The sequence below is a fragment of the Panthera tigris genome, chromosome D2 (assembly GCF_018350195.1).
Source record: "Panthera tigris isolate Pti1 chromosome D2, P.tigris_Pti1_mat1.1, whole genome shotgun sequence".
Classification (NCBI taxonomy): Eukaryota; Metazoa; Chordata; class Mammalia; order Carnivora; family Felidae; genus Panthera; species Panthera tigris.
Genome location: NC_056670.1, coordinates 7,496,451 through 7,503,481, shown reverse-complemented (window position 1 = coordinate 7,503,481; position 7,031 = coordinate 7,496,451). Strand labels below are relative to the sequence as shown.

General features: G+C 45.0%; 1 long non-coding RNA gene across 1 annotated transcript; it reads right to left on the bottom strand.

Annotated features, from left to right (window-relative positions):
• Positions 1 to 1,851: 1,851 nt before the first annotated feature.
• LOC122231964 lies at positions 1,852 to 6,104 on the bottom strand. Its single transcript, XR_006209279.1, has 2 exons — positions 5,963 to 6,104; positions 1,852 to 1,983 (listed from the first exon to the last, which is right to left on the bottom strand). It is a non-coding gene; the product is annotated as an uncharacterized LOC122231964 (long non-coding RNA).
• Positions 6,105 to 7,031: the final 927 nt, after the last annotated feature.

The window sequence follows — 7,031 nt, the reverse complement described above, 5'->3', positions numbered from 1 at the left end:
TTCAGAGTCAAATATTGTTTGGATTATAATATTAAACTAGGACTAACATGACCCACACTGTTAAGATTATTAAAAGAGTGGAATATTGCACAACTGAACATTTTTCTTAGTCTTCAGAGCCTGAGGGTCATAATTTGTAGGGATCGCTGTGCTGGCGTGGGTACTGATTATTTACTAAGTGCTGACAGCTTCTTCAGTTCTGCACAAGATGGAAAAGAAGTCCCAGTGTCTCCTAAGGGAGTGGGAATATAAGTTAGGCAGGCAAAGAATCCAACATAACATAGACGAGGTGTGGCCGGAAAGTAATCACAGAGGATTTTTTTTTTTTTAAACAAACCAACAAAAGCCAGAGCTAACTGTCCAAGAGAACCTTTCTACACTTCTGTCACCTTGGGGCATGGTACAATTAGTTCAAAGACAGGTCTGTTGCTCAAACATTTTTGGCAGTCATCCTCAGACATTGAGACGCAGTGTGGTGTAGAAAAAGAGGCATAAACTTTAAATTCTGACCACGACCAGCTGCACCATCACAGGCAAGTTTCTCAACCTATAAACTCCTCAGCTTCTTCCTCTTGTGAAATGGAGCTAAGACACCACACCACAGTTTTTCGAGGACCCATGAGATAACGCGAAGGGTACCAGTCTTAGAGCGCTCGCCACCAGAGGCAACCATTACCTGTTGTGTCCTTTAAATCCGTCTGGTCTGGTTGATCACAGCGTTTGTTTGATCAGCAGCAGAATTACTCAGCTTGATTACTTCCTCAGTCAACCGACTTAGCTCCTGTGTTAGCTTCCTGGGACTGTCGTACAAGGTACCACACGCCGAGTGGGTTAAACAACAGAAATGTTTTCTCTCATAGTTGTGGAGTCTAGAAGTCCAAAATCAAGGTCGTGGCAGGGCCGTGTCACTCTCTATAGTGTCTAGTCTTCCCTTCCTCTTCCTAGCTCTGGAGGTCCCTAGCAATCCTTGACATTTCTTGGCTTGTAGACACAGCACTTTGACCTTCTCCATCACACAGCCTTCTCCCTGTATGTCTCTGTCTCTGTGTCTCTTCTTTTCTCTCCTCTTTCTAAGGATACCAGTTATATAGGATATAGGATCCACCCTAAACTTGCCCTCTTAATATGTCTGCATGTTCTTAGCTTCCAGGTGGATGTGAATTTGGGGGGTTCGCTATTCAACCGAGAACAGTCCCCAAAATCACAGAACAAAAAAAACCAAAGATTTGTACATTCTTGAGGACATTCCAAGTAATCTGACGCGGGTTTTATAAAAGGTAGCAAAAAAGAGGAGTTCCGGATGCATTACAGACAGTGGCAGCTGGCAGCTTTGTTGGAAAATACGGCTGGGCCACAACTGTGATTGATTTGAAGTCATCACATCTGACTTTGTGTATGTATCCTTATGATTTAAAAATTTTACTGAAACCCACCCTCCCGTCCCTCCGTTAATGTAGAATGGAGGGTGTGCTCGTGCGTGCTTATGCTGATCACGTGACACTCATCACGTGTCACTAGAAGAGCTACTCCTTCAAAGAGTAATCATCATCATCGTCATCACCATCATCATGAAAGTGGCGTTCTTCCTCTAAATTGGATCTGGCCAAAAATAGATTCAAGCTGAGCTACTCCCTTTCCAACCCCAGTCTCCAAGCTCTGTGTAGTTATACAGTTTGCACTCGTAGAAATAGCATAAATTTCTATAGATAGGCAGCACTTAGCTTCTTTTGAGGCAAACAGAAAGTCAAAGATGTTCTCCAGCCCCAGGTGAAACTCTTCCGTGGTACAAAGCAGATTCTGGAGGGAGACAGGTACTAGAAGACAGAGATGACCACAGAGCTTGGATTTTCAAAATGGTGGGGAATTTCCCTGTAGCCAGTGCAGCCAAATTAGCTCCTAACAAAGAAAACTAAGGACTTTGGGACTTGAGGCAGGCTCCAGGAGGCATGCATACCTGAAGATGTCAGGGGCCCCGAGACTCTTCTGAAAGAGAAAGCCAACAGAAAGTTAGCACCAGCATAAATGCGGAGTAGTCCCCCTCGAGGAAGACTCCCCTATAGAGAGTCAGGAAGCACACCAGGGTTGGAGGAGAGTTTTCAACCATCTGGTGTGCTGTTAGCCTGTGGTCTAGACCAAGCTCTGAGCTTCGAAGGACTGGGCTGCATGGAGGTGAGCAGACACGATGATCCCATGCTAAGATCTCCACGTCTACTGTTTACAGCCATGTCTCTGTGCCATTATCAGAAGGCATAGATCTCAAAAGAAAGGAAGTCCTCATCTGCCCTTGGGGCCAGAAGTGTTATAATAATTGTCCAGATCAGCACATTTCCTGGCCTCCCCATGCTAAAATCTAGAGTTCAAGGAGACTTGTCAGAGGCTCTGGTGAAGCAGATAGGTATTCTCAGGGCAGCCACAAGGGATATGGGACAGAATCAGGCCAGCCAAGTCCCAGCTTGCAGGAAAGCTTCAACCGAGGACAGGCTGATAGTCATGTTGGGGAATGCCCTGCTCGACCTTTGAGCCTTGCCATTTTAGCTATGGAATATTATAGAAACCTTTTCAACGCTTCTCTTCTTTTTTAAAAAAATGCTTATTTTGAGGGGAGGTAGGGGGAGAATCCCAAGCAGGCTCCGTGCTGTCAGCATGGAGCCCCACTTGGGGCTCAAACTCACAAACCATGAGATCATGACCTGTGCCAAAATCAAGAGTCAGGTGCTCAACCGACTGAGCCATCCAGGTGCCCCTCAACTCTTCTCTCCTTTTTTTTTTTTTAACATTTATTTATTTTTGAGAGAGACAGAGATAGAGCGCGAACAGGGCAGGGGCAGAGAGAGAGGGAGACACAGAATATGAAGCAGAGTCCAGGCTCTGAGCTGTCCGCACAGAGCCCGATGTGGGGCTCAAACCCACAAACCGCCAAGATCATGACCTGAGCCAAAATCGGACGCTCAACCGACTGAGCCACCCAGGAGCCCCTCAACTCTTCTCTCCTAATAAAGCATTCCTTTGATTCATGCTATCCAGAGTTATTTATGAGTTGAAGAGTTGAAATCAGCCTCCCACGCAAGCAAGGGAACTATTGTCTCAACTTGCTGGCGGGAGCCCAAAGAAGTGTGTCACTCTCATAAAGTTCCTTGATGCCCTTCTGTCATAATGATCTGTGACCCCAGGCTCACTCTTGAAGAACTTATCTAAAGGAACTTAATCTGAGAAGCAAGGAGAAGTTTTAAAGACTGTAATGCCCGCAAGGAGCCTGGCAAGACTGAGGAGTCTAAATTTGAATGCCTGCAGAGGCCAAGCAGGCAACCTCAATATGAGGAGTGGAGCCAGTTCACGAGAGCAGTGGGCACGGAGGGAACATCACGTCCAGGGACAGCAGGTCTCCCAGCTAGCCTGTTGGTGTCATACAGGAATATAGGCCCACAGCTGGTAAGTTTTTAAGAGAAATGTGGCATCCCCCAAACCCACATGTGATCTGTCCATTTTGAACAGCCTTATTGCAGTGTAACTGGCAGACGATACATGGCACAGATTCAAAGTGTGCAATTTAGGAGGTTTATATACACGTTCACTTGTGAACCAGAACTGTAATCAAGATAATGAACACATCCACCACTCCCGAGAGTTCTTTTGTATCCCTTTATAATCCAGCCTTCTCACCCTCATCCCCATTCCGGGACAACCACAGATCTGCTTTCTGTTCCTTCAGATTCATTGGCATTTTCTAGAATTTTCCGCAAATGAAATCATATAGTATGTACTTTTTTGGGTCAGGTTTTTTGCATCCAGCATAACAATTTTGAGACTCCTTCATGGCGTGTGGATCAATAGCTCATTCCCTCTTATAGCCGGATAGTATTCTATTATATGCAAACGCCATAATTTGTTTATCCATTCATCTGTTGATGGATATTGGGGTTGTTTCTAGTTTGGGGTTGAGGCTACTAGCACAAAGTTGCTTTCATATTTTTGTGTAAGTCTTTGGACATATGCTTTTGTTTCTCTTGGATGAACACCTAGGAGCAGAACAGCTAGGTCATACAATAGCTGACTATTTGTGTTAACACTTTGTATAGTCAGCCTTCTTAGTTTTAGTCGTTTTTGTAGATGTGCGTATCTCACCGTGGTTTTAACTTGCATTCCCCTAAAGACCAGTTCAGTTGGGCATCTTTCTATGCATTTATTTGCTGTCCTTACATCTTCTTTGGTGAACTGTCTATTTAAATCTTCTGCCTATTTTTATGGGGTTATTTTTGTATTGTTGAGTGCTGAGGGTTCTTTATTAATCTGTATATACGTCCTTCATCAGATTTGTGATTTTCAAATACTTCTTCCGGCCTGTGACTCGTCTTTTTCTTTCATGGGTCACGATTTTGGTGTTCCAGTTGAAGACAGTTCTGCCGACCCCGAGACTGCAAAGATATCCTCCTATATTTTCTTGTCTCCCCACCCCTTTCAGAAGCTGGAGCTGATTATTTTATTATTTTTGTTTTGTTTTATTTTATTTACTTACTGTTACTTTGTATTATTTATTATTTTATGATTTATGATTTGTTATTAAGTTCTACGAAAGCTCTGTGTAGGTCAAACGAGACACATTTAGGGCTCCAGGTAGCCCGGGAGCCACCTGTTAACAGTCTTTTGCTTGCCGCATGGCCCCTCCTGTCACTAATTTTGTATCATGCAAGGCCAAGAAGGCCCTGGCTTCACTTTCCCATAACACAGCATCTTTCACCAGCAACTCTGATGAATCTTGGTCAGAATCATCTTTTCCTTACACAGAAGATCAATGCCTTTAAAAAAAAAAAAGACATATTGGGATGTCTGAATGCTTTTATTGAGTACTGAGAAGAGATGATGGCTTAGCTCTCCTGAGCTGGGGCCTGCTTGGAGCTCTGGCCGTCCGAGATTGACTTCCACTGGCACAGTGTGTTAGCAGTCTGTCACATTGGCCAACATGGTGGGCGTGATGGGGCCAAGAGGATGGGGCGGAGGGACACCAGACTCTTCTGTTTAAATATTGCCTTCAGGTAAGTAGGGTCAGTGCCAGTTAGGGCCTTTTATTCTTCAGCGCTATCTCAGAACTCAAAGAGAGGATTTCAAAAGCACCCGACTAATTAAACATCCCTCCCTTCGCACGGACTCTCCGGCGTGGTGTTTTTAATATACTGGGAGAGATAAAATTCTGGCCCTGGGCAGATGTTAAAAGCATTTTTTTGTTGTCAACAGAGTAACAGTATTCTTAGCCCCCTCTGGCATTGTTCTGGAAATCCACACATGACGCAGGAAATTAGTTGTCTCATGTCCAAACACCGTTCACAAGAACGGTTTTCAGAAATGGTAACCAGATACTTGTGAAATGCCCAGTGCCGTTCAGAATACATGGTGTGTACGAAGAGTGTAGAAGCTTGAGAATGTCACCTCCTCTGCCAGGGCAACGTGTAGTGCTCTTAGAGCAGCGGGTGGCTTATCCTTCCTCTGAAGCCGTTTCCCTGCTACTGTGTTCATTTCACAAAAAAGTACAGAAAATCCGGAGGACTAACGAGAGGTGAAATGTCCCCAAACTTGCAGCGAGTCGACAGTGAAGTCCCGAGGACCCGAGAACGTCACGTACATCAGCCTCTTTGCATTTCTTTCTGCAGGGAGTGCTAGTCCTTGACCGGTTCATCATAGCCCAAAATGAAGTTGGCCTTTGCCATTCATCCAACGTGGGCAGGCTTGAAATCTAAATAAATGTAAACTGAGGAATAACTAACCTAGCGAACTCCATTCGAGCAGAACCTGAAATAACCATCAAGGGATCTGTCGATTACCTTAAGGATTTCCTCCACTTCCCTCACAGAAAGAATCCTCAAAACACAGGAATTTGGGGCTTTTTCTTGCCCTAAAGAATGTAGAGGGATGATCGTTTGGCTAGAAAGAAATGAACTGTTTCTTATTTAGTAGAAAACACGTCACTTACCACAGTAAAAAGCAGTCATTCCATTGGAGGTTACTTCCATTAGTTCCGGGTGACTTGGTCCAAGGAGGAAAGCACCAGCCTTGAGTGTTCCAGACCCAGGCTTGAATAGCAGCCCTGTCGCTTGCCATCTGCATGGGCTCGAGCAAGTGTCCGGACCTCTCTGAAACTCAGCACTGTCACACACAAACGGGGCTTCTGACAGGCAGCCCAGAGGGTTGCTGTGTAAATTTGACTACACTTCAAGAGCCAAGCAAGGTCATGGCTGTCCTGCCTCTGTTCTCACAGCTCTGCAAACTCTGCCATACCCTCGCCACCGGGTTTCCTAATCACTTATTCCGTCTTCTGACTTTGCCCAATATCCCGTCAGGGCAAGGACCAGGTTTTGCTTGCTCACCTCTGCAGTATCCGCCTGACCCACCTCGTACAGAGGAAGCATTCAATACATGTTTCTTGAAAAGAAAGCGAAGAGGAAGGAAGAGGGAAAGAGGTTGGTTAGAATAGTGATTACATGATTAAAAGCATAGACTTTGGAGTCAGACTGGATTTCAGATCCAAACCCTGTGACTCACTGGCTTTTCACTCAATAGAGAAAAGATAACTATCTGCCTTGAAGAGTGGTAAGGGCTATGGGATTATTTCACAAAGGGTTTAGCCGAGTGCTCAGCATATGGTAGGTGTCGAGTGCACGTTATTCTATAGTATTCTATAGAGTAGTATGTAATTATAGGTTATAGTATTATAGAGCTCAGCAGGACTCATCATAAATCTGATGGACACTTTGCAATGGTTTGGGTAATAGTTGCCGAGGTCCTTGCTGGAGGAAACTGGCGTGGAAATTACCTTCTGCTATCACTCGAGATAAGTTGTGGATAATCGGCACTCCCTTTATGCAGAAGAAGGTAGACTGCCACTGCCATCTGCAAGCCTGATCTTTTTGGCGGGTGAAATTCTAACCTATCCAAGGGACATTTGAACGGCACGGGATGAAGGCTTTCAGGGGCCAACCAGATCCTGCCCTCCAGGAGCTGGCCAATTGCTAAATCACTATAAGGAAAGGCAGAACGTGGTC